A 27,911-nucleotide genomic window follows, 5' to 3' on the forward strand; every position below is an offset into this window, starting at 1 on the left:
TGACCTTCTTTTACCAGCATGTACTTGGGAAGGCCAGCCACAAACTTTCTCTCCTGAATGTTGCCAGCATCAGTCCCAGAATCAGGGGCACCATCCTCCTAACTGTCATCAGAGAGATGCCTGCTGCAGCTCAGATACATCTACTTCAAAAAAGGAGTGTACGATTGTCCTGTGACTTTTTATGTCAGTAGTATAAAGGGCACCTGTTGCCGTTAGCTGATCATTAGAGGAGCGACTCGTTCAAGATGCAGCTCTTTCTATCACAGGTATAATTTCATGGTCTTGCTGTCAGATCAGAACAATCATTGTTATCCTCAAAAGCAGTGAGCCCCACAATGGACGCTTTTGTCCAGCCATTCAGCCATTAGAGCAGCTACTTCAACTACCTTCACAGGCTTGATGGGTGAATTGCCTGCTTTGCACTAAATGGCAGTTCTCTGATGCTGGTGTATTAAAGAAAAAGAAAGGAAGAAAGAAAAAGAAAGAAACGCTTCATCCTGCCCCAGAGAGAGTGCAAAGTGCCTTTCTTGATTCAGCCGTTTGCCTTCCTTCAATTCCAATCAGTCTGTGCTGTGTGGTATGACAGTGACAAGGTGAAATCCCTGCTGAGCAGCCCTGAAATCTGTGAAGAAATAGGCTTCACACACACATTGTTTGGTTGACCAAGAGAAGCTACTGGAATTTCAGAGGAAAAGCCATACCTATCTTTAGTAACTAAATTAGAAAAAGTATGGAACGCAAATAAAAACTACAATGAGATACCACTTCATACCCATTAGGATGGCTGTGTAAAAAACAAAACAACCACAAATGTTGGCAGGGATGTGGAGAAACTGGAACCCTCCCTTCACTGCTGGTGGGAATGTGAAATGATACAGTCCTTATGGAAAACAGTTTGCCAGTTCCTCAAAAAGTTAAACATAGAATTGGCATATCAACCAGCCATTCTACTTCTAGGTATATAGCCCAAAGAACTGAAAATAGTGACTCAAACAGATATTTGTGCACCAGTGTTCATAGCAGCATTATTCATAATGGCCAAAGGTGGAAAAAACTTTTGTCCAACAATAGATAAATGGATAAATGTCATATATGTACCATTGAAGATTATTCAGCCTTACAAAGGAGTGAATTCTGTGTGTTGCAACATGAATGAACCTTGAAAACATGCTAAGTGAAATAAGCCAGACATAAAATGAGAAATATTATATGATACCACTTGTCTGAGGTATCCAGAAGAGGTATGTTTGTAAATGGAAAATGGAGTAGAGGTTATCAGGAGCTGAAGGGAATGGGGAGTTATTGTTTAATGAATACAGTTTCTGTTTGGGATGATACAAAGTTTCTGGAAATGAATAGTGGTGATGGTTGTACAACACCATTAATGTACTTACTGCCACTGAAATGTATACTTTAAATGGTTAAACAAAAGTACAGAAAGGTCAGGCATGGTGGTATGCACCTGTAGTCCCAGCTACTCAGGAGGCTGAGGCAGGAGAATCACTTGAACCCAGGAGGAGGAGGCTGCAGTGAGCTGAGATTGCACCAGGGCACTCCAGCCTGGGCAACAGCACGAGACTCCATCTCAAAAAGCAAGCAACAAAAAAGGATAGAAAGGTCAATTCTATTTGATTCTATTTGCTCAATTCCTTGCCAGGAGCTTAGGCATCTCTGTTCCCAATACCGTCTTCTGGCCAGGGGTTTGTAAATACATTACCTTGCACCCAAGAAGACTAGACACTCGGACTCTGTGAAGCTGTTTTTTCGCTGATGCTGTGACCCTGGGAGGCAGGTTTCGGTGGCCCACCCAGGCTGCCTTGCAGAGGCATTAATATACGCTGCAATACCAAATGTCTTCATACGTGTTTCCAAGTTCAATCAAATATGTGTCCATTTTTCTGCCTTCCCTTCTGGGCAAGTGGGTTCTGCTGGGGAATGTGCCTTCTCCACTTGCCGAGAATTCCTTTTAAAATGAGTGAAACGTGGGCCTGAGCAATTCAGCCCTCCTAGCTGGTTTGTACCAGCTTAGAGTATGTCTTTTGTTTCTTTCTACCCTTGACAAGCATGATGGCTTTGCTTTCATGCTGACTTTCATTCCTGTGAAGTTGAAGGTAACAGGCTGTCTGCTGGTACCATCACAGCCGAGTTTTATTTTAAACTCTAATGGATAGCAATGCCATATACCCACATGTGTCCTTACATATTGTTCTAGCTGCATATAGATAATCCTTCCTAATTTCACTTACAACTTAAAAAGGGGTAGCCAAACAGCCCTGGGACACCGCCCTTTTTTGAAAAGGGAAGCCCTGTTTCTCTGTCTGGCTGAGTGTGACCCCCAGACTTGGGGGATTAAGATACAGAAAATCTTGAGGGATAATCCTAGTTCAAAGAAACATAAAATAAGAAAAAAAAAAAGACAATGAAAATCAATTTCACCTGTGGTTTCTACAATCAGCAAACACCTGTACATTGTAACTATTTTGATCAAATAAAAACTTTGATGTTCTAAAATAACTGTCAGATTTCTGTATAGGTACTAAATGCTCAAAAATTCCGTTGGCTGGGCACAGTGGCTCACGCCTGTAATCCCAGCACTTTGGAAGGCCGAGGCAGGTGGATCACCTGAGGTCAGGAGTTTGAGACCAGCCTGGCCAACATGATGAAACCCTGTCTCTACTAAAAATACAAAAACAATTAGCTGGGTGTGGTAGTGGGCGCCTGTAATCCCAGCTACTCAGGAGGCTGAGGCAGGAGAATCGCTTGAACCCAGGAGGTGGAAGTTGCAGTGAGCCTAGATCATGCCTTTGCACTCCAGCCTGGGTGACAGAGTGAGACTCTGTCTCCAAAAAAAAAAAAAAACAAAAGTCCTTGTTTGAACCATATTTACAAGTTGGAAGTAAAATCACATATGCCTCAGGAAGCATCAAGCTAACTCCGTTTGTCATTTTAGTCTAGATGATTCAGAACAAATGACAATGCTTGGAAATAGTGCTATAATATGGTGAGGATACAGCTGTGTCAAGCAAACGGAGTAGACCCAAATGCATGGGAGGTCCTTTGCTTTTCGCCCTCATTCTTCCGAGGGACTTCTTCCTCCCTTTCATGGATATCAGCAAAACAAGAACAACCCTCCCTCATTTCGAATGCATTTTTCCCCTTCCTGCTCACATCACATTTTTCTAGTGCATTGCTTCAGAATCTGACAGCGTGAATTCTGACAGGTTGGCATCTGTTGGTGTTTGATGTTTGGCATTTCTGATGTGATACTGGCTTCATTTTATACAAGAATTTGTATTCAGCGTGGATGTAGCTTCCCAGGGTGGGTTAAAAAAGGGTAGGGCTTTGGACTGAAATCTAACAGTGGGAGGAAACCTTAGGTACACCAGCTCTTTAGCTGACTGTTAGCCCATTTATTAAATAGCAATTATCCTGTATCATTGGTACCAATGTGAATATTAAATCAATTGGGCCATTCCACAGAGTTGGACTAAAGCTACATGAAATGTCATCAGACCTACAGGTTGAATGAGAAGAGCATGTTGTTCCTAAATAACCCAACTAAACACATGTTGGAAGCAACTTGTAAGCTTATATGGGATGAACTTCCTCATAATGTCAAAGGGGAACTAGGATTGTATTGGATCCTCCATTCCTAAAGCTCATTTATTCTCTTCAGAAAGTAGGATAACTCCATAGTCTTTCATTTAGATTCCAAGGCCTTTTTCTTCATAGAAGAATAAGACGTTTCCTAGAATTCTACATATATTTCTAGATTGTGCAATCATAATTTAAACAAAATAATTAAACCCTTCAAAAACAAGTCTGGCCTGGCCTAGTGGCTCATACCTGTAATCCCAACACTTTGGGAGGCTGAGACAGGAGGATCACTTGAGACCAGGGTTGAAGATCAGCCTGGGCAACATAGTGAGACCCTGCCTATACAAAAATTTAAAAATTAGCCATATGTGGCAGCATGTGCCTGTAGTCCTAGCAACTCTGGAGGCTGAGACAAGAGGATCGCTTGAGCCCAGGAGGTTGAGGCTGCAGTGAGCTAAGATGGTGCCACCGCAGTCCAGCTTGGGTAACAGAGGGAGACCTTGTCTCTTATAAAAACAAAAAACAGTAGTATAACATGGGGGATGGAAAGGAGGTATTCCTTCCTATATCAGAAAGCAGTCTTGTGTGGGATGGTGGCCATGCCATAGGAAACACAGGCCTCATGGTCTCCTCTACCACTACCTACCTCTGAGGAGTATAACCACGTCTTCCAGACCCTTTTTGAATTCTCCTTTCATCTACAGCCCTACCACACTGAAAGCACTCAATCTCCTCTGAATTCTCCTCCCATGAGGGGATCGCTGGCAGCTGGAGGTGAGCACAGCTGCAGGTCCTGTTGTCTCTGCCTAGAAGTCATCATTGTGTGTTTAGGTGGGTGCAGAGCTGTGCACATTAGCACCAACCCTCATGACTCCCGATCTGTGAGGGGGATATTATCAGCTTGGCAACATATGGAAGCCAGGCCCGGATAGCTAGGTTGGCTGAGGATTTGAAATCACTGAATCTTTCAGTGAGTTTATAATATGGTCCCATTCCTCTCTGCTTGGCCAGTTGCCTGCTTGGCATCCTCCAATTAAACTTGGAAGAAGTGGTGAAAGGAAGTGAAGTAATGTCTTAGCCACAGGTACAATGTGTGTCAATATCCAATGGAGGAGATGTAAATGTATCCTATATGCCTCAAAGAATACTCCGAATTTACCATCAGAGGGATATTTTGTCCATAGCATTTTTGCCAAGATTTCCAACACCAAGACTACTCTTCTAAACTGTAAAAGCCAGCTTTTACTGCCCTCTTCACACACAGGTGTCACACACACACATGCACATATGCACGCACATGCACTCATAGCCATATGCTCAGATTAAGCTCACATTTCCCGTTACATAAGAATCTTCTCATTAAAGTGTTATCTTGCAGTCTTGTGCTATCTGGGTTCCCTGGCAGAATGGAAGTAGCTCTAAATACCCTGCCTTTTAGGAAATCTTGACCAAACACTTTATGTATTTCAATAGTTTTAAGAAGTCTAAATGCTTTGTTTTAACCTGAAAATGCACATACTATTTGCAGTACTATTACAGAAGGGGGGAGGGGCGCGAGGGAAGGAAGGAAGGAAGGAAGGAAGGAAGGAAGGAAGGAAGGAAGGAAGGGACAATCTTGCTATCCTGTCCATTGCAAATGCTAAATGGAATGGTCCTTCTAAAATTTCTTAATCACCTTCCATCTCTGTAATATTTTTCCCACAAAAAGTAAATGAATATAGAAATAGTAACCCTCCATGTTCTCCATAAATGAGGGAGCTGCTCATTAGTTCTATTTAGTCCCCAGAAATGGAAGCCACCTCCCGTTTGTAGAGTGCCATGATGTTCCAGGTGCTTTGCGTTTCTCTCATTCATTCTCACACAAACTTCATGGAGGGGGCAGCATAAGAACAGCTAATGCTTATAGAATGTTGGCTCTGCACTAAACGGTTTCACCAAATATCTAATTCTCCTAACCAGACTGTGGATCATTATCATGTGAGGAACTGAGGCTGAGACATGAGGTCATTTGCTTGAAGACACACAATGAATGGCAGCATTGAGATCCAACCCAAATCTGTCTGACCCCAAAGCCTACGTACTTCTTCCTCTTCCGGGTTATGTTACCTCCTGATAAACAGGGAAATTGGGAAGCACTTTACTGTGAATACATTCAGCTCCCCAAATGGGGCCATCAATCACTTTGTAGTTCTTGAGATCTACAGGGCGAGTGACCAGGTGTTCCCAAGAGAACCTGTCCCTGTAAAGTGAATGTTAGTTAGTACTGGTCATGCCCCATGGCTCTCAAACTTTGGTGCACATTAGAATCAAAGAAATTGTGGCCGGGTGAGGTGGTTCACGCCTGTAATCCCAGCACTTCAGGAGACCGAGGTGGACACAGGAGTTCGAAATCAGCCTGGTCAATATAGTGAAACCCTGTCTCTACTAAAAATACAAAAACTAGCCAGGTGTGGTGGCAGGCACCTGTAATCTCATCTACTCGGAGGCTGAGGCAGGAGAATCTCTTGGAGGCGAAGGTTGCAGTGAGCTAAGATCGCGCCATTGCACTCCAGCCTGGTCGGCAGAGTGAGACTCTGTCTCAAAAAAAAAAAAAACAGAAATAGTTTAAGATTTGTGGGCCCTACCTCTAGCTTCCTAACCAATAATAACAGCCAACCAGTATTTCTTTTTCTTTTCAAATGATCCATAAATTTACTGATTTATAATTTCATAGATTCAGACTATGACATTTCCAGTCTTAGTTTATTTTGTGAGTAACCATTGTCATCAGATGTCTTCTATTAAAAACTTGCAATCTGGTGTGATGAATGAGATTTTTATGGATATACAAATGCTGCAGGAAGGCATAGACTTATATTGAGATACAGTAGACGTAGTGTCTAATATAGCATAGAACATAAGATAAATCATGTAATCTGGAAAATGGGGATGTTACGTAAATACACATTACTGAAGAACAGAGAGTGTTAATTATGAACTAAAGGAATTTCATGGCCTCTCATCTTTTTCTTTCATTTCTTAGCTTCAGATGGCTTCTAATTTACATGCCTCTAATTTACATCCCTCTCCCCTCCTCCCTTCTTCCCGGCCCTGCCCTGCCCTTCCTTCTTTCCTTCCTTCCAGAATAGTATTACAAACAGCACGTGCCTTTTCAGGTTTTCTGAAAAAGCATTTAGACTTAAAACTATTGAAATACCATAAAGTGTTTCGTCAAGATTTCCTGAGGTTAGGATTATAATCTCAGGTGAACAGAGTATTGAATGAATGGAGCTTATAATATTAACCTCTGTTCACCTGCCTTTATGAGGAAGAGGAGCATATTTTGTTTTCCCAAAGCGATACTGTATTAGTGTCAGAATTCCTTTTTATTGTGTTCATATCAATGTAGTTAGTGTTTCAAATCTACATGTAAAAAACTTGTCTTTTAACTTTACTTATTTATTTATTTATTTATTTATTTTTGAGACAGAACCTCACTCTGTCTCCCAGGCTGGAGTTCAGTGGCGCGATCTCGGCTCACTGCAACCTCTGCCCCCCAGGTTCAAGCAATTCTCCTGCCTCAGCCTCCAGAGTAGCTGGACTAATTTTTGTACTTTTAGTAGAGACTGGATTTCCCCATGTTGTCTAGGCTGGTCGCTAACTCCTGACCTTAGCTGATCTGCCCACCTCGCCCTCCCAAAGTGCTGGGAATACAGCTGTGAGCCACGGCACCTGGCCTTAACTTTTAAGTATATTTTCTTAAACATAGTCATTAAGCCCTTAAAACTGTACATCACGTGGCTTGAAATCAGATTTACCATCCTGCAATGACTTCAACATTAGAAGATTTTTGTCCTCACAGTCCACAGTCTGTCACCATTTCCAGAGGTTTCCCGCGTGCTAGTGCCTCGTTGATACTACACTTCACTGGGAAGGGAGCCGGGAAAAGTAAAAACAACAATAATGATAATATTAGGACAATTTGTCATGTGAGGTCACAGCAAATAATTAGAAGAACTAGGAAATGTTCTTCTACATTTTTATTAATACTTTAGGTCGGGGCGTGGTGGTTCATGCCTGTAATTCCAGCACTTTGGGAGGCCGAGGCAAATGGATCGCTTGAGGCCAGGAGTTCAAGACGAGCCTGGCTAATTATGGTGAAACCTGATCTCTACTAAAAACACAAAAATTAGCCAGACGTGGTGGCGCATGCCTGTAATCCCAGCTATTCGGGAGGCTGAGGCAGGATAATTGCGTGAACTTGGGAGGGGGAGGTTGCAGTGATCCCAGATCGCGCCACTGCACTTCAGCCTGGGCGATTTTTTTGAGACTCCGTCTCAAAAAAAAAAAAAAACAAAACTGTATTAATACTTTAATATATAAAATCCACCATAACCCCATATTTAGATGTGCCTACTGATAAACAGGCCCCTGGAAAATAAATAGGTAGCCCCTGACCCCAAATAAGGTAGTACTGCTTTAAAAAACGTATTGGTTTTGTTTCTGAATAGCGTCTGTTCCAAGATGTATAAAACTATGGCTCCGGCATATGCTGTAGCTGCAGGGAAAAAAACTTGGGGTGGATTTAATGCTACATCTGTGACCAGTTAGTTATAGCAACCTACAGGTATTTGGTGGTTTCAACAAAAGTTCTAATACACATTCCAGGCATCTAGAACTATATGGAAGACTGTAAAAAGATGCGGACAAATAATTCATACATCCACTAATTTGAGACAACTAAAAAGTGCACGTAGTTCCCTGCTGACTTGAAAGTAGTGCTCAATTCATTCTTTTACAAGGAAGTTGCTGTGGGTACCCACGCAAGAATGGAGCCTCTAGGGATGGCAAGTGCAGATGACACAGGACATCCTGCTGGATCTTATCAGCGCCGACTGGGAAAAATGCATTACATTAGCAGGGCAGGGCGGGAGGGGGTCGGAGAAAGGAAACATTGCAACAGTTACCAGGGCCTCAGAGACACTGACCAATTGTTCCAGCTAGATAAGACACTGGCTTTGGACTTTCACAGTTATTTTTCAACTGTGGCTGATAAGCTGACTTTCATTTGATTTATTTTCTTTTCTCGGACTTGTATTTCATGTTTACGGGTGGCCTTCCTACAAACCACTAATTATCCTCTGTAGTCGCTCTTATTTGCACGGTTTGATTGATTTGCTTTAGAAGTTTTGATTTTTGTGGGATTAAACAAAACACACAAATAGCATGCCATCTGCTTGATATACATGTCATTCAGGTCCATAAGAGGCTAACCAATGAGTTTTGGGATGGTTAGCTGGGTTTAAGTTAGAACACAGAAAAAGCAGAAATAAAACTCCCAACAGATTTAAAACAAATTGACAAAGAATTCAAGAGAGCCTAGACATTTTCTAACATTTTCTGGCCATTTTCTTTTTCTTCAGACAGGGTCTCACTCTGTTGCCTAGGTTGGAGTGCATTAGTGCAATCACAGCTCACTGCAACCTTGACATCCCAGGCTCAAGCGATCCTCCTTCCTTGGCCTGTTGAGTAGCTGGGGCTACAGGTGCATGCCACCATGCCTATAGGCACGTCTAAATATGGGGTTGTGGTGGATTTTATATATTAAAGAATTAATACAGTGTTTTTTGGAGGTTTTTCTAGTTGTTTATTTGAGACAGAGTCTCGCTCTATCGCCCAGGCTGGAGTGCAGTGGTGTGATCTCGGCTCATGGCAACCTCTGACTCCCGGGTTGAAGCCATTCTCCTGCCTCAGAATTAACAGTGGCTAATTATTATTTTTTTTTTTTGTAAATTTTCTGTAGAGATGGGGGTTTTGCTATGTTGCCCAGACTGGTCTCAAACTCCTGGGCTCAAGCAATCCTCCTGCCTCATCCTCCCAAAGTGTTGGGATTACACGTATGAGCCACTGCGCCTGGCTGTTCTGGTCATTTTGCCTCATTCCTTTGGTCACCCCCAGTTCTCAGCTAATGCTTTGGCCCTCACTCCTATGGTGAAGAGTCCCCATTCAGGATTTCCACAATGTGAGCTGAAGAGACCATTTCCACTTCAGAGGTATTCAAAAATTCTATTCAACAGACATGTTTCATCTACCTGTCCAAAGGTATGGTGCTAGGCTGTGGTCAACGGAGAAGTTGATTTGTGCCTGGGTCGTAGTTTATAAAGGTGACTAAGTGACATCTGAGAGGCCAATGCTATTGAAAGCAAAGATTAAAGCTACTCACAGTTGACCTATAAACAAGAGGCATCTCAGGCCATGCAAAGCCTGGGGTAAGCACCAGTGCTGGTCAGGAGGCAGAAAGGAGTCAGAAGGCCTTGGCCACAGCCATTACTGGGATTTTCACAGGAAAGGCAAGGAGAGACAAGGGAAAGAGCCTAGAAATGGCCGGTTGGAATAATTCCAGTGGCTTTGGGACACTGTTATCCCTAGTTGTCTGGGACCTGGCCCTGGGTTGATTCAGGGCTGGGAAAATATTGGCTTGCGTGAAAGAGTCAGATAAGGAGGTGGTTGAGAGAGCAGGCTCTGGATCACAGGGGAGGTGTGAGTAACCTTGGCTGTTAGTTTGGTCCTGTGATTAATGAAGGCCAAATAAACAAACTAAGTCTAAACTAAGAAAACACAGTTAGGGCAGGGATGAACAGTGTCTTCCAACAGGTATTTGGAATCCAGTAGCTGAATCAAGAATCATGTAAGCAAATCCAAGATATACCCTGATAAATGCAGTACTGCACCAGCAGCTTCAATGTGTCATGGGAGTTTGAGGGAGGCAGGTGACTAATGAAATGGAAAGTTTTATTTCATGGGAGATTTACATCCTTTTTTTTTTGAGACAGAGTTTTGCTCTTTCACCCAGGCTGGAGTGAAGTGGCACAGTCTTGGCTCACTGCAACATCCGCTTCCTGGTTTCAAGAGATTCTCCTGCCTCAGTCTCCCAAGTAGCTGGGATTATAGACACCCGCCACCATGCCCGGCTAATGTTTTGTATTTTTAGTAGAGATGGGGTTTTGCCATGTTGGCCAGGCTGGTCTCGAACTCCTGACCTCAAGTGATCCACCTGCCTCGGCCTCCCAAAGTGCTAGGATTACAGGCCTGAGCCATCGTGCCCAGCCATACATCCTCTTTTACACTTAACTAGAAGAACCACCATCATGCACTGCATAATACTTCAGCCAACCATGGACCACACCTACGGTGGTGGTCTCATAAGATTATAATATTGTATTTTTACTGTACCTTTTCTATGTTTAGGTACACAAATAACACTGTGTTACAATTGCCTGCAGTATTGAGTAGAGTCACTTGCTGCATGGTTTGCAGCCTAGGAGCAATAGGCTATAGCATGTAGCCTAGGTATGTAGTAGCCTACACCACCTAGGTTTGTGTAAGTGTACTCTAGGAGGTTTGCACAACAATAAAATCACCTACCACTACAATTCTCAGAATGTATTCTCATCATTAAGTGTGCATGACTGTACTTCAAAACCATACAACCCTGCTAATAAGTGCTACCCTTTTGTACATGGAAGGACGTAAGTCAAGGCCTAGCCTAGTGCCTGGTACATAAGAAACATTAAAACAAAGGTAGTTCTCAGCCAGTTGCGGTGGCTCAGGTCTGTAATCCCAGCACTTTGGGAGGCCAAATTGGGAGGATCACCTGAGGTCAGGAGTTTGAGACCAGCCTGGCCAATATGGTGAAGCCCTGTCTCTACTGAAAATACAAAAAATTAGCTGGGTGTGGTGGCACACGCCTGTAAACCCAGCTACTAGGGAGGCTGAGGCAGGAGGATTGTGTGAGGGAGGTGGAGGTTGCAGTGAGCCAAGATTGTGCCACTGCACTCCAGCCTGGGCAACAGAGCAAGACCTTGTCTCAAAAAAAAAAAAAGTAGTTCTCATCTCTCCCTCCCACCTTAATGTCATTTTTGTATTGCTAGACATCACTGACTTAATAAAAGCCTGATACACCATTCTCTCCCCAAATGGAAGCATTCTTTTCACAATTAATGTAGTTCATAGTTATTTGCATAGTTCTTTTTTCTTTTTTTTTTTTTTTTTTGAGACAGAGTCTTGCTGTTTTGCCCAGGTTGGAGTGCAGTGGCATGATCATGGCTCACTGCAGCCTTGAACTCTTAGGCCTAAGCAATCCTCCCACCTCAGCCTCCTGAGTAACCGGAACTATAGGCATGTACCACTATACCTGGCTATTAATTTTTACTTTTTAGTGTTTTGGAAACAGGGTCTCACTCCGTTGCCCAGGCTGGAGTGCAGTGATGCCATCTTGGCTCACTGCAACCTCTGCCCCCTGGGTTCAAGTGATTCTTGTGCCTCAACCTCCCGAGTAGCTGGGACTACAAGCATATATTTTTTAGTAGAGAAGGGATTTCACCATGTTGGCCAGGCTGGTCTCGGACTCCTGACCACAAGTGATCTGCCTGCCTCGGTCTCTCAAAGTGCTGCAATTACAGGTGTGAGCCACGGAGCCCGGCCTATTTCCCATTTTAAAAACAAAAAGTCATATGGGGTTAAAAAATGCTTGGGTTAATTTTGATTCATTCTTGATTAGCAGGTATGGAATGGTGGGAGAGGCAGCCCAGGGAGTGCCCACGTCTGGACCACTCCGGTGCTGGCCACACCCCTGTCTACTTGAAGTCACATTGGCATCCCCCCGGTACCAGCGGGATCCCTGACAGCCACTGCCATTCCTTGGAGGGCACAATGAAATCACCTAACAACACAATTCTCAGAACGTATTCTCATCATTAAGTGATGCATGACTGTGCTTCAAAACCATAAAACCCTGCTAATAAGTGCTACCCTTTTGTACATGGACGGACATAAATCAAGGCCCACTTGAGGGGTTTCCTTATGAATTTGACAAAAAATTTTATAAACTGCAGGCAGGGGGAAGATTGGAATGTCTGTCTACCACTAGTAAATAGCAGCTCTTTGCTACGGTGAGCATGACAGAGAAGTTGTTTTCTATTAATATGTGGCTTTATGTGAGAACAAGCTGACATGAGGAGAGCAATCAATTAGAAATGATTTTTCTCATGCAGTAACTATGCAGATTCAATCTCCTCACAGTGGAGGTATAGGATTGAAAAACTGTCACTCTCTTCTTGGTCCCCAGCGTTGTAGGTTTTGTTTCAGTTAGTGTCAAATCTTCTAAGCCAACAGCAAACATCTAATGCACTTGATTCGTGAAGGACGTTGTTATGTGACTCCCCATCATCATACAATGATGTCGACGGCTGCTGTCTTTGCACTGTATACTATGTGTCAATCAATCCATTCCTCTCTTGACACACATCATTTCTATTTATTGTGCTCCATCCCTGCTTCGCACACTGTACTGTATGTGAGAATCACCTGGGCATTTCCTTAAAGTACACATTCTAGGATCTCAATGGTAGAACTTAGAAATTCTGATTGCATCAGTTTGATGAGGTCCAGGAATTTGGCCTTTAGTCAACTCTCCCTCCCCCAGTTGGTCCTGGTGTAGGTGGTCCATGGAGCAGACTTTGAGAAACAGATTTCTAGTTCTTGGTTACAAATAATTATGCAGGGCTGGGCATGGTAGCTCATGCCTCTAATCCCACTACTTTGGGAGGCCAAGGTGGTAACTTTGCTTGAGCCCAGGAGTTCAAGACCAGACTGGGCAACACAGGGAGGGCCCGTCTCTACAGAAGATACAAAAATTAGCTGGGCATGGTGGTGTGTGTCTATAGTCCCAGTTACTTAGGAGGCTGAGGGAGGAAGATGGCTTGAGCCCAGGAGGTCAAGGCTGCAGTGAGCTGTGATTATACCACTGCCCTCCAGCCTCAATGACAGAGTGAGAGCTCATGTCAAAAAAAAAATATATATATATATGCAGTATAGTCTGTGAATTAATATAAAGCATAGCAATAACTACAAACAAGTTTTATTAGCATTTGTTGACATAAAATCCTTTCTAGATTTTTTCAATGTGACATCTTTTTATTTATTTAATACATATTAGATGTAGATATTTTCAGGATCCATGTAATAATCTGATAAATTCATATAATCAAATCAGGGTAATAGGAACATCCATCACTTTAAATATTTATCTTTTCTTTAAGCTAAGGACATTCAAAGTATTCTCTTCCAGCTATTTTGAAATGAACAATTGGTTAATGTTAACATAGATACCTACTGATGTATCAAATGCCAGGTCTTAATTCTTCTAAGTGTGTATCTGTACCCATTAATCAGTTTCTCTTTATCCAAATCCTTCTCGGCCTCTGGTACCCACCAATCTACTCTCTATCCTCACGAGATCCTTGACAGTTTCCATGTAACCACCATTGCCCGACTTTCTAAAACAAGCCAACAAAAGAGACCTCAAGGTTTTATTGAGAATGTGGGGCTTTGGCTGGGCACGGTGGCTCACGCCTGTGATCCCAGCACCTTGGGAGGATGAGGTGGGTGGATCACGAGGTCAGGAGTTCGAGACCAGCCTGACCAATATGGTGAAACCCCGTCTCTACTAAAAATACAAAAATTATCCAGGCGCGGTGGTGCGTGCCTATAATTCCAGCTATTCAGGAGGTCGAGGCAGGAGAACTGCTTGAACCCGGGAGGTGGAGGTTGCAGTGAGCCGAAATTGTGCCACTGCACTCCAGAAGAGAATGTGGGGTTTTTTTGGTCAATGGGTACAAAGTTTCATTTAGGAGGAATAAGTTCTGGTGTTCTATCACACAGAAGGGTAACTGCAGCTAAGAAGTGTATTGTATATTTCAAAATTGCTAGAAGAGAGGATTTTGAATGTTCTCAACACAAAGAAATGGTAAATGTATAAGGTGATGGTGTATTAGTCCTTCTGTTGCTTATAACAGAATACCTGCAGGTGGGTCATTTATAGAGAAAAGAAATTTCTTGCAGTTACAGAAATTTATTTCTTACAGCTGAGAAGTCCAAGGTCAAGGGGCTGCCTCAGGTAAGATCTTTCTTGCAGGTGGGGGCTCTGCAGAGTCAACCTAACCTATAGGGCATCACATGGTGAGGGGCTGAGCGTGCTCACGTGCTAGCTCATGTCTCTCTTCTTCTTCTTATAAAGCCACCAGTTCCCCGCCATGATAACCCATTAATTCATTAACCCATTAATCTATTAATCCATGAATAGATTAATTAATCTATGAATAGATGAATAGATTAATCCAAGGCAGAACCTTCATGATCCAATGATCTCTTAAAGATCCCATTTCTTGGGCCAGGTGCAGTGGCTCATGCCTGTAATCCCAGCACTTCAGGGAGGCTGAGGCAGGCAGATCACGAGGTCAGGAGTTCGAGACCAGCCTGGCCAACATGGTGAAAACCCATCTCTACTAAAAATGCAAAACATCTCTGGGCGCGATGGTGCTTGTCTGTAATCCCAGCTGTTCAGGAAGCTGAGGCAGGAGAATTGCTTGAACCCTGGGCAAAGAGGTTGCAGTGAGCCGAGATGGCGACACTGCACTCCAGGCTGGGCGACAGAGCAAGACTCTGTCTTGAAAAAAAAAAAAGATCCCATCTCTCGACACTGCCACATTGGGGATTAAGTTTCAACATGAGTTTTGAAGGAAACAAATATTCAAACTATAGCAGATGGATATGCTAAACACCCTGATTTAACTATTACACAATGTATACAAGTATCAAAACATCACAGTGTACCCCATAAATAGGTACAATTATTATATGTCAATGAAGACAACAAATTAATTTTTTTTTTAAAAAAGAGCATTAATCTTTTTAAAAATGAGAACTGGTAGTGTCTTTACAGACTAAGAAAAACAAAATCAATATCTAAATCAGTTAAAGGAAACCTTATAGTCTACAGAGAAGGGCCCTAAAGCAGGGAGGGAGGAGGGTTACTCTAGGTCCTTGAACAGGCAGTAAGTTAGAGAAACAAGATCTTGGCTTTTATTTTTTTTCTTTCTTTAAGCAGGCTGTTAAGCATTATTTCTCTGGTTACTGCACATCTGCCCAATGACTCAATAATCCAAGTTCCTTCCTGAGTCTGTGAAATCCCTTCTCCAGGACTCAAGAAAGGCGGGGACATTGGGCATCCGGGGCTGGCTCTTGGCACATTCTCCCAGGACTATGCCAGACTTCTAACAGTTTCATGTTAAATGCTGTTTTCAATCATAGTTTATATTTTACATCACATAAGCGATAGGTATTTTTTTTCCTGTGTTTATATCTCCCAAGATCAAGTAGGCGGAAGCAAGAGACCCAAATTGCAGGAAAGTGGGAGTGGGTAGGGATAACGGGCAGGAGGTTACACTGGTTTCTTTCACGTCTTGCCCACCATCCCTTGTCCATGTACTGGCGAATGGTGTGGAAACTGGTCCAGTGGATTTTCTTCACTACCTTTTATCTTTATTATCTTCCTACATTTATAATTAATCACCTGTTCATACTTATGCATCTTTTCAACCTTACTCTCTGATATGGTTTGGCTCTGTGTCCCCACCCAAATCTCACCTTGGGTTGTAATAGTCCTTATGTGTTGTGGGAGCAACCCAGTGGGAGGTAATTGAATCATGGGGGCAGGTTTTTCCCATGCTGTTCTCGTGATAGTGAATAAGTCTCATGAGATCTGATGGTTTTATAAAGGGGTGTTCTCCTGCACATGCCCTCTTGCCTGCTGCCATGTAAGACGTGTGTTTGCTTCTCCTTTGCCTTCCACCATGACTGTGATGCTCCCACCATGATTGTGATGCCTCCCCAGCCATGTGAAACTGAGAGTCCATTAAACCTCTTTCCTTAATAAATTACCCAGTCTTGGGTATGTATTTATTAGCAGCATGGGAACAGACGAATACACCCTCTTTCCTGTTTGTTAATTCTATTCCCAGATCTTTAGAAAAACTTTCCACCTTTCTGCTTGCCCCTCTCCCCACATCCCCAGCCTCACCACCATCTTCTCTTCCCATCTTTTCATTCTACTTCTTCATTTGAAATGGTTTTAGTCATGCCAGGAAAACATTAGAGCAGGGCTAGGGATACATCAGTACTGAGGAAAGACGGAAGCCAAACATTTTGAAATGAGGATGTTAGGATAAAGAGCAGGGTCAAGAAACCACAAGCATCTTGAAATTGTGAAGTCATCTTCTCTAGAATCTCCAGTATTTCAATCCCATTACATTCCCCTAATCGAATCTGCCTTTGCCAGCCTTTCTGCTAAAATACAATTTCTTATTAAACTTGATTTGGTTTGGTTTAGCTTAGCTCCTAGCATTGAATCAGCGTTGTTTTCTGATTTACTGCAACTCTTCTCTGTTTTTTTTGCAACTCTGCAGCACTTAGGTACATTATAAAACTTCCATGGGGTTGACCCAGAAACCCAACAATATGACATTGTTCTATGGGAAAACACATCCTAATATCAATTCACTGGCTGATAAATGTTCTAGCAGGAATACTTGACTCCCTAGGTGTCTGCACCATGCTGGGCACATAGAGGTGCTCCACCCCAGCACAAAGTTATTTCATTGAGTTGGCAAATTGAGGAGAAACAGGAATTCTATAAATCACAGAAGCAATCCATCATTGAATGATGCTTTTTTGACAAGAATATCACTGCTGTTAATAACTGTGACTCCCCAGAAAAAAAAAAGAAAAAAAACTTCTGCATTTCCTTTTTTATCTTTTAAATTTTGTTGAATCCTATTTCCCCAGCCTTTGTGCCTCCCCCTAGCCACAGCCCACTTGTCCTTCAAAGTCTTCCCTGGTGGCTCCAACCCAAATAGCAATAGCAGTGCAAGTGCTAATGGTAGTAGCTACCATTTTCTCTTTCTTTCTTTCTTTCTTTTTCTTTCTTTCTCTTTCTTTCTTTTTCTTTCTTTCTTTCTTTTTCTTTCTTTCTTTCTTTCTCTTTCTTTCTTTCTTTCTCTCTCTTTCTTTCTTTCTTTCTTTCTTTCTTTCTTTCTTTCTTTCTTTCTTTCTCTCTCTCTCTCTCTCTCTCTCTCTCTTTCTTTCTTTCTTTCCTTTTTTTTTTTCTTGAGACAATCTCACTCTATTGCCCAGGCTGGAGTGCAGTGGCACAATCCTGGCTCACTGTAACCTCCACCTCCCGGGTTCATGTGATTCTCCTGCCTCAGCATCCCTAGTAGCTGGGATTACAGGCACCTGCCACCACTCCCGACTAATTCTGTATTTTTGGTAGAGATGGGGTTTCACCATCTTACCCAGGCTGGTCTCGAACTCCTGACCTCAGGTGATCTGCCTGCCTTGGCCTCCCAAAGTGCTGGGATTACAGGCGTTAGCCACCATGCCTGGCCACCATTTTCTTCACTGTTACATGTACCTGAACTAAGTGATAAGAAGGTATCATCTCATTGAATTATCATGACTCTCCTATGAGATGCAAACCATCATTACCCCACTTTGTTAGAGAGGAAAGTGAGGCTAACAGGAGTAAAGTATCACATCTAGAAAGTAGCAGAGAAGCCAAGCCCAGGACCCGAGCTACGTGGCTCTCGAGTCCCTGATCACGCTGCCTGCTCCCATCACCGCCATCTGGTTTCCTCCCATGCACTCCCGATAATGCACAATACAACACTCAATTACATTGTTCGTTATTTTCCAGCAATAGTGTGTTTAGCTTTTATGCTCTGTTAGATTATATGTTGCTACTAACCATGAGGAACATACAATTCAAGAGAACAAAGAAACGACCTTGCTCTGGTGGTTCAGAGCAAGGGTCTTGGGCTAGATTCTGCAGCTTGCCATCTGTGCCCTTCCCTGAGCCTGTTCCTCATCTGTAAAGTGATGCCCATATCATCAAACTGTGATGAGGATTAAAAGAAATAATGCATAGGAAGGGCTGAGACATGGTGATAGAGCAAAAAACGTTAGTTATTGGTGTTTTGACAGCAAATACGGTCCTAAAATCATGATGTGGCTAAGTAGTTTTCTGAAAACTCATTTGGCAAGGTCACCAGTCCGCTGTGCCATCCATGTTTTGTCTAGGTGGACTTAACTAATATTCCCTGTCTCTCCCCAATGCATCAGCAATATTTCACATTTTTTGTCTTCTGTCTGCCTTCCAAAATTATGAAAACGTTTGCCCTGAGCACACCCAGGCAGCAGTCTAATCTTTCTGCCCCTTCCCGCTGTAACAGAAACATGGAGTGGGTTTGGTGTCAGGAAACGTTCATTCTGGTCTGAACTCTCCCACTGCCCTCCTATCTCCCCTCCTACCCCTGCCCTGTAGGCAAATCCTACTCCTGGCATCGGTTTCCTCCTCTGCCACAGGAGAGGATGGGCCAGCTGATCTGAAGGTGGCTTCCAGCGCATTAGTTGACTTGAAGACTTTTTTTTTTAAGAAGTATATCTCAAGCTGTTGTCACCATCACTGTTTCCTTCTCTTCATAATATCAATGTGTTATGTGGGTGCGTTTGTGTGTGTGTGTGTATAGCTGTACTGTGTTCCTGCGTATGTATGTATATGTGCCAGTGTGTTTGGCTGCATCTGTGTGTGACTGTGTATGGGTGTTTTTGTGTGCACCTGCGTCTGACTGTATATGAGTGTGTCTGTGTGCACTTGTCTGTGACTGTGTGTTTGTGTGCATCTGTGTGTCCTGTATCTGTGTGTGTGCCTGTTTCCTGTGAGTGTGTTTGTGTGCATCTGTGTGTGGGTGTATATGAGTGTGTTTGCATACATCTTTGTGTGTTTGTGTGTAACTGTGAGTGTATATGAATATGTTTGCTTTGTGTGTATCTGTGAGAGTGTGTGTGTCTTTGGACACTTCCACAGGGTTGACGTGGCCCAAACCCAAGTGACAAGAAAAGAGGGAAGGGTGGTCAGCCTACTTGTGCCTTCCGCGGGACCCACGCGGGCAGACCCCCGAAAGCCTAGGAAGATCCTGGCCTGGATACCGCCCTCAGCGCAAAGGAGGCAGCCCTGGGCGGTGGGCGGGGCGGGCCCGGGCGGTGGGCGGGGCGGACGGCGGTGCTCCGGGCATGCTCGGCCTCGGCGGCTGCAGGCGGGGCGGGTCGCGCTGGTTCCCGGCCGGCCGGAGCGGCGGCGGCGGCGCGAGGCGGCATGAGGGAGCCGCTCGGTAAGTCCCAGCGTCTAACCCTCCTGGCTCCCACCGTCCATTAGGGCCGCTCCCACGGCGCTTCGCTGGCCTCACCCACAGCCTCCCGCACTCCCCCCAACTTCTCAAGCTGGGACGTCGCTCCGGTCCCAGCCACCCCGGCGGTGGGGGGTGTCCGCACCCCCAGTCGCAGCCCCGCCTGGGCCCCCTGCACGGTGCCTGGCCCCGCAGCCTCGGAGTGGAGGGCTCCTGCCAGCCCGGGAGGGGTGTCCCCTCCCCTCAGGTGCCCTGCTCTGGGCGTGGGGGTCCCGGGGCGGGCACTGCGGGCCGCGGCTGGCGTTAGCGCTCGCGTCGCCGCTCGGCGCGCGGAAGGCCTGGGGGGCCGGGGTCACTCACTTCCCTCTCGAAGTCGCCCTCCCCAGCCTGTGTCCAACCCCTCCCGCGCCCTCGCGCCCTCGCGCCCCGACCTCGCGGACCTCACCCCGGAGCTGACAGCCGCCGCGCTGGGTCCCCAAGATCCCAGTTCCCACGCTGTCCGGGCAGTCTGGACTGCCCCGGACGGTGGGGGCTCCTGCGGCGGCCCCGCTCCCGCTTCTGCTCCCGCTCCGGTCTCTGCGCGGTCTGCGCTGGGGATTAGGGCGCTAATCGCGGCTGCCTCCCAGCGAGTGCGGCTCCGGGCTGCGCGTGGGGTGGGAGAAGGGCAGGAGCCCTGCCTAGGAGTGCTGTAAATCCCCTTAATCAGCTCCTTTATGGGATCTGGAGCCCGCCCACCCAGGGTCTCTGCGCTCAGATCTCCGCGGGCACCCTCTGCTTCCCCCATCTCCAGTCGGGGTCCGTTCACCCCCAAAACGCCAGGGTTTACCTCGATGCCCTGGCCACAGTGGGGCCCAGCACTAGCAGCTAAACGGGCCCCTCTTGCTTCCTATCAAGAAGCGGAGCGCCTGGGATTCTTCTGGGCGTTTGTAAAGAAGCTGTGATTTCACTACTGAAGAAAAAAATAAAAATGAGAACTTTAGGCCAGCACTACCTGGGCATGCCCTGGTGTTTGGTCATCCACGCGCTTCAGGAGTAGAGGCCTTGGTGGAATTAGCTTGGGCACATCACCTCCCCACACCCACACTCACTCTACCACCCCCGCACCCACTCCACCCGCCTCACGTGTCCTCATTCCCTCCCCAAATCCAGTAGCTTGGTCTTAGCCTTGGGGAGAGGGGTGGGGCAGTGCAGACCACACAACTCCCAGGGTTTCCTGTCCTGACAGTTTAATGTGATGTTTCTCCCACAACTTGTTTTCCTTCTCCAGCCTTTTGTCTTTTCAGATTTACAAGGAATAGACATCCCAGAGATTGAGGGCTAGGGTTGCAAAATACAGAGATTTGGGGGAAGGGGCCTGACGGGTAGGATTCAGGCAGCCAGAAATGCTCTGGCAAAAAAAGGCAGTCTGCATGGTGTAAACTGAGGGTCATGGGCTGTACAGGTAAAACTTTGGGAATGTCAGTTCATTTTAGAATTTTAAGACCACCCAGCAAAGCAAGGATGCATACAGGCTTTTTTGGAAATCATATGCAGATTCTATTTCATGGGACTTGTGTTGGTTTTCGTGTGAAATTGGGAGTTTGGTAAAGTCGTTTGGTTTTCCATAAGGTTCTGTGGATTGGGACTTAATTATTTACCTTGACATTAGGTGTCTGATTCTTAGTCACCAGCTTAACAAGCTTCCTAAAGTCTCTAAGTGTCACTCTGGGCATGTAGTATGTAGCAAACTGTTAGTCCGCCTGGAGTGGGCGAGCAAATATTTGTTGAACAGAGGCCTTTAATCTGCTGGGCCTTTCTCCTGTAAAACTTCACCCTTTGCTGCAGAGACTGGAAGGTCAGGCCCTTGGCAGGCCCAGGAGAATTAGGGGATTTGGGTGGGTGGAGAAAGCCTGTTTCAGGAAAAAAGAAGTTTGGCCTGAGTGTCCACATGCTCTGGACGACTTGACAAAGTCATCAGGGTTATCTAATAACTCATCTGAGTGGTCACAGATTCCAGAAGCCTGTGGTCTATTGTTCGGCAGCTATAAAATGTAACAGGGTTGGAGGTATACAAGGAAAATAAATAAGGACCAGTTTTTTCACTTAAAAAAAGTAAATATGAAAAGATTCTTGTAGTCTAATTTTTAACATGCAATTTAAAAATAAATCCTAGAAATGTTATCAGTACAGAAAGCCCAGAAGTCTGTGGCTCCCCCAGGTTCTCACTGGCCAGTTTGGGAGGACAGTAAACACCAGTCATCCTTAGGAGTCCGGAGTTTTTCTTTTAATGAGCTTGGCGAAACTCCATGCTAATTAATCTGGAGAGAGTTTAGAACACAGAGCGTTGGAGTGAAACAATTGTTCTATTGTGGTTTTTATTTTGATAAGCAAAGACTCTGTCTCTGAAGTCCTCTGGGCCTATGGCTGAACCCATTACTGCAGTTTACTTGAGTTTTTAACAGATGTTGTTTTTACCCCTTTGGATGAGAAGGGGTTATCTCTCTCATTAAAACCTTGCTCTTGTGCTTTGTTTCAAGGGCCTGCTGATTGAAGGAATGTTGAGGTCCACTGACTTACAAATGCCAGCAGGGAGGGGAGAGGTTGGGCTTTGATATATTCTTTAAACACTAAATGGTGTTTAGAAAAATACAGGAACCCCTCCCCCAGATACTAAAACCTCAATTATCTTGATTTGAATTGAAGGTGTCTTGTTAAAAATTTGGATTATCTAGAACTAAATATCTTTCCCAACAACTTTCTATACATACGCTTGGGAATAGCCTGGCTAAATAGCCTGGCAGATTTATTATCAGATCGTGAAGTATCCTTAGAGTTTTGTGCTTGTTGGTTATCTTTATAGTTGACCTGTAAAGCTTGTTTTTTCTGTATGTAAATGAAAGAATTTAGATACTGTCAGGAAGAAGCACCAAGATATATTCCAAAGAAGGAAAGGAAAAAAAAAAAAAAAAAAAAAGCAAGCAACTTGTCTGTGTAGGAAGAATAGTTGGAGAAACAGAAACCAGATTGTTGCTACTGGTTATCTCTTGGCACAGTGGGATTACTAGGAACTTTTGCTTTTTACTTAAGCACTGAATTTTGCAGTGTTTACTTTTGAAATCACTTTACATGACTTTTGTACATAGAAAATAAATAAAAATGTAAAGATTATATGAAATAATTTAAGTCGAACATTTTGATAAAGACTTGGCTTTTTTTTTTAATTCTGAAGATATTTAAAAACAAAACCAAAAGTAGGGTAAGTTTAATGGACTATTTAAGGTATCTTTACATGTGGAGCTTGACATCTATGATGATAAGGGAATAAAATTCTATCCTATGATAATGTTTTACAGCTATTTTTGCAAACAGCCAAAAATTCCAAAAGATTTAAAAATCTTATCCAGTTTGAGTCCTTTCTTAATGACTTCTAATCTTTCAGAAATATTCATGAGGTACTTAGGGTCTCATAAAAAATATTGCTAGCCAAAGCAATAATTGTGTGACACAGAATTTAGAGATGAAAGAGAAGACAGGAGAAAGAGTGTATGTGTGTAAGTGCATGTGTGTGTGTATTCACATTAGTTGTGGAAAGAAAAGAGGAGTCAGAAGAGATAATAGGAAAAAAATTCAGTGCATAATGTTGGGGACTTTTTTCTTTTTCTTTCTCTTTTTCTGAACAAATGCCTTAATACCAATCCACCCCAGCGAGATTAACGTTCTGAGATCCTTTTGATCTTAGACCCAAGTTTTCCAACTCATTTGTTTTTTTGTCACCTTAAAGAAAGCTAAGGTTGTCCTCCTAAAATGATTACTTCACAGATTAAATATGACTTTTTACATCTTGTGAGATTTTGACAACTTGAGTGCCTTGGCAGAGTTGGTCATCACACGTGTGGCATGGTAACAGCAGTCTGTGAGAACTTGGTGTCCCAGGACTTCAACTGGAACTGTTGCGTTATTTAATAATTAAGACTGGAAAGGGAAATAGCAATTCTATTGTTCATAGGAAAATACACAATTCTACCCTTAGGAAAAAATCTGTGGAAAGCATTAAAAACCTACGTGTCAGTTAGCAACATACTGCATTCTGGTTTGTTTTATGTCTTGGTGATTTACCTCTTGTTTAAAGAAAGTACTTTGTTATATATTAATCATAGCATTAGACCTAAATGTTGTCAGTTGAAAAGATATTTACACTGAACTGCCAACAATTTGAAGGACCAATTACATCTTAAGCATGGAATGTCAGTGAATACAACTGAAAAGTTTTAGGTCTTTTAGAGGAGTAACAATGTCTAATTAAGACCTTTTTACAATGCTGGTTGTAACTTAGATTTCTTCAGCAGCACATGTGATTTTGGCTCCCTGAAAACAGGTTAAGAGTCTCTCTGGCAGATAAGGCACATGTACCATATACTAGAGCCTTATGTAATTTACTATTCATTTATTCTTTTCTTTTCTTCAATGTTTCTTTTATTGTCATTGAGTCTTCCAATTACATAACATATTTTTAAAGATGCGTTTTCCTAATCTAACCTAAGCAGCATTTCATTTATGAAAGTGTTTTTCTGATGATGAAATAGTTATATATAACTTAATTAAGTTATGTAATATGTTGGTAATATATTAAGTTATGAATAATGATGATTGGTGATGAAACAATATTGTTATATTAACATTATATAATAATGTGTATATTATGTATGTTGTTATATATACTTAAGCTAATATTAAGTATATGAAGTTAATATTAAGTATAGTAAGTATATGAAATTGTCAATATTTGACTATTTTTGACATGCAAAATGACAGTTTCATATGATTGGACCTAATACATTTCATGACAGAATATCATAAGATTCAGTAAAGTATAAATCAAGAAATTTTTTAAAAACTCAGAGTCCAGCCGGGCGTGGTGGCTCACGCCTGTAATCCCAGCACTTTGGGAGGCCGAGGTGGGCAGGTCACGAGGTCAGGAGATTGAGACCATCCTGGCTAACACGGTAAAACCCTGTCTCTAATAAAAATACAAAAAAATTAGCTGGGCATGGTGGCGGGCGCCTGTAGTCTCAGCTACTGGGGAGGCTGAGGTAGGAGAATGGCATGAACCCAGGAGGTGGAGCTTGCAGTGAGCTGAGATCGCGTCACTGCACTCCAGCCTGGGCGACAAAGCAAGACTCCATCTCAAAACAAACAAACAAACAAACAAACTAACTCAGAGTCCAATACCTCTGCTGATATTTTGGTATGTTTCCTTTCAGTGTTTTTTCCCCTTTCAAGTACATATGTATATAAACAAATTTGGTATGACATTGAATATAGGGTTCTGTATCCTGTCTTTATTATTTAGTATGGTATCACGAGCATTTCCCTGTGCTGTTGTATACCTGAAAACATAATTTTATGCGTGTGTATACATATTATAGTCCACCATGTGGATGCACCAGAATTTTTTTGTTGTTGTTTTTTTTCCTGAGATGGAGTCTGATTGTCGCCCAGGGTGAGGTGCAATGGCACGATCTCTGCTCACTGCAAGCTCCGCCTCCCAAGTTCAAGCAATTCTCCCACCTCAGCCTCCCGAGTAGCTGGGACTACAGGCGCATGCCACCACACCTGACTAAGTTTTATTGTCTTTTTAATAGAGACGGAGTTTAACTGCATTGACCAGGCTGGTCTCGAACTCCTGACCTTGGGTGATCTGCCCACCTCAGCCTCCCAAAGTGGTGGGATTACAAGTGTGAGCCACTGCACCTGGCCCAGAAGTTTTTTTTCTTTTCTTTTCTTTTTTTTTTTTTTTACTAAATTAGACATTTAGTCTAATTTTGTTATTATAATTAAAACTTGGATAAAGATCCTTATATAAAACTATGTGTATCTCTGATTATTTCATTGGGATGAATCCTAAGAAGTGAGATTATTTCATAGGGTTTCAGATGTTTAAAGATTTTGTTACATATTAATAATTTTTTTTCTTTTCTTTTTTTTTTTTTTTTGAGAGAGTATCTGCTCTGTCACCCAGGCTGGAGTGTGGTGGCACAATCTCCGCTCACTGCAATTTCTGCCTCGGGTTCAAAGGATCCTGCCTCCTCAGCCTGCTAGGTACCTAGGACCACAGGTGAGCGCCACCATGCATGGCTAATTTTTTGTATTTTTAGTAGAGATGGGGTTTCACCATGTTGGCCAGGCTGGTCTCGAACTCCTGACCTCAAGTGATACGCCTGCCTGGGCCTCCCAAAGTGCTGGGATCAAAGGTGTGAGCCAGCAAACCTGGCTAATCACTTTTAAGAAGAGAAATACTCATTTTCATTTACATATAGCCTGCACCCCCCACCCCACCCCCATTTATACACACACAAACAGGAGAACCCTTGTAGCTCCTCATGCCCTTACCAACAACAAGCATTGCTTTTTAAAAGCTTTAATCTCATAAGTGAATAATGGCATTTTGGTTTAATTTGCATTTCTTTGATTACAGGTGAGGATGACCATGCTTTTCATCTTTTTAATAGTATGTTTGTCTCTCTTTTTAAAGTTAATTTTTAGTTTGTGTTCTAGGCCAATTTTAAAAAGGAAAAAAAGCTCTGGTTGATTTAATGAGTTCCTTAATGTTTTGTTTCCTTTCACTGTCTTGAGCGTTGTAACTGTAAATATGAGAATTAAAATGTTTATTTTTATAAATGGAAAGGGAGAAGATGGTACCTGTTAAATGGCATTCATTCGCCAGTCTCAACCTTTAGTGATGAGAGAATCCATAATTGAAATAATACCGTGTAGACCATAGCATTGCAAGGGAGGGTGCTGATGGGGTCTTATTTGTCTTTATATTCTTCAGCCCAGTGCCTGGCACTTCCAATGTAAAACAAGTGCCCTGATGAATTTACACTGGCGTAAGTGTGAAGCACCTGCACTCTGGGATGGAGAATTGCTGGATGTTTCGCTTCTGGCCTGCCTACCCCAACCCACTCCTTTCCTCAGTGGGTGGCCATTTATCTCTGCTCTTTTGGGTGGCCTCTGCATAGGTGCTAATAAGGCCAAGGTCAGAGGTTCTGTCTTCAGATGACCTATTTAGCCCTGCCTGTGTCATGGCCACAAGCTGTACTCTTTTTTCCTGGGGCAGCTGACTTCGATGCCTGCTGCTCATCACAGGCGAGAATAGGCTAGAGAAAGGGGGCTGCTCCCTAGAGCTAGAAGGACTCTAAAGAACCTCTAGTTCAGCCTTCTCATTTTACTCTTTCAGGAGAAGACTGAGACCCAAAGGGTTCTCTCCTTTCCTCCTGTGCAGTGACTCAGGCTTGATTCAGCTCACAGATAAATACCATGCACCATTGAGAAACAGACACTCATCCCAACAGCAAAGCGGGAGGTAACCCAGCCCTATGCTCAATGTCAGTGGATGGTTAACAGCAACTTCCTAATTTTATAATCCCTTCCATTTGAATAGACACCATAGAGCTAATATTTAAAGAACTTTGAAAAGGTGCCATGCAATAAGATCGCTGCACAAGTGGTCTTATTCAGGTTCTTTGGAAGGACACATAATTAATCTTTGATGAAAATCCATTTGATGATGATTTGGGGAAAAGAGAATTTTGTGAGACTAGGTTGGTTAAATCAAAATCAAATGAGCTGTCATCTTCTCAAACCAACAATTATTTCCAGTTTCTATATTTCTATTAATGGAATGATCATTATCCTCGTCACTGAGGCTAAAATCCATTGTACTTCTTCTCCTGAAAATTACTCTTATTATTCCTTTTTTTTCTTATCCCCTCTGCCAGCCCCCTGTGCATGTTACAATAGAAAGGACTTGTAACTACAGGTCCCCCATCTGTTCTCGCTCTATCCACTTTAGTCCTCTGCTTTCCTGCCAGATTTCCCTTGCCCAAACCCATTTGTGGTTTGCTGTTGTCTACTCAAATTAAGTCCAAATTCTATTAATGTTGCAGATAAGAATGGCTATTTCTATATAGGACTTTTTTTTTCTTTAAGAATTTATTTTTTTAAAGTTACTCATCTCCCACTTATTATATATGCATTTCAGTTTCATACAGCATGCTTTATGATAGCCTCATGTTATTTATGAAAAGCTCAAAACCCCAAATGATGAAAGAGGTCTGTTAAGGTCACAAGGCAATTGCATGGTGTATTCGAGAACGAATAATATTACTGAGCATTTAAACATTAACACCAGCGTTGCCATCAAGACGTTATAGTCAAGTGAGGCATCAATTCGTGTGTGTGTGCGCGCGCGCGTGTATGTGCATGTGTGTGTGG

General features: G+C 43.2%; 1 protein-coding gene across 4 annotated transcripts in view; it reads left to right on the forward strand.

Moving 5' to 3' along the window:
* JCAD (junctional cadherin 5 associated) overlaps positions 1-27,911 on the forward strand; it is a 103,770-nt gene that overhangs the window by 37,396 nt on the left and 38,463 nt on the right. Inside the window, exon 1 of one of the 4 annotated variants that reach the window (XM_021943159.2) lies at positions 19,542-19,643. The exons of 1 other annotated variant lie outside the window; for it this stretch is intronic. The gene's annotated coding sequence lies outside the window, so the exon portion shown is untranslated. Of the gene's footprint in view, positions 1-19,541; positions 19,644-25,709; positions 25,753-27,911 lie in introns of those variants that run through there. 2 more of the 4 variants (XR_002524217.2, XM_021943160.2) reach the window with 2 other exon arrangements.

This window comes from Papio anubis, chromosome 11, assembly GCF_008728515.1.
Source record: "Papio anubis isolate 15944 chromosome 11, Panubis1.0, whole genome shotgun sequence".
Lineage (NCBI taxonomy): Eukaryota > Metazoa > Chordata > Mammalia > Primates > Cercopithecidae > Papio > Papio anubis.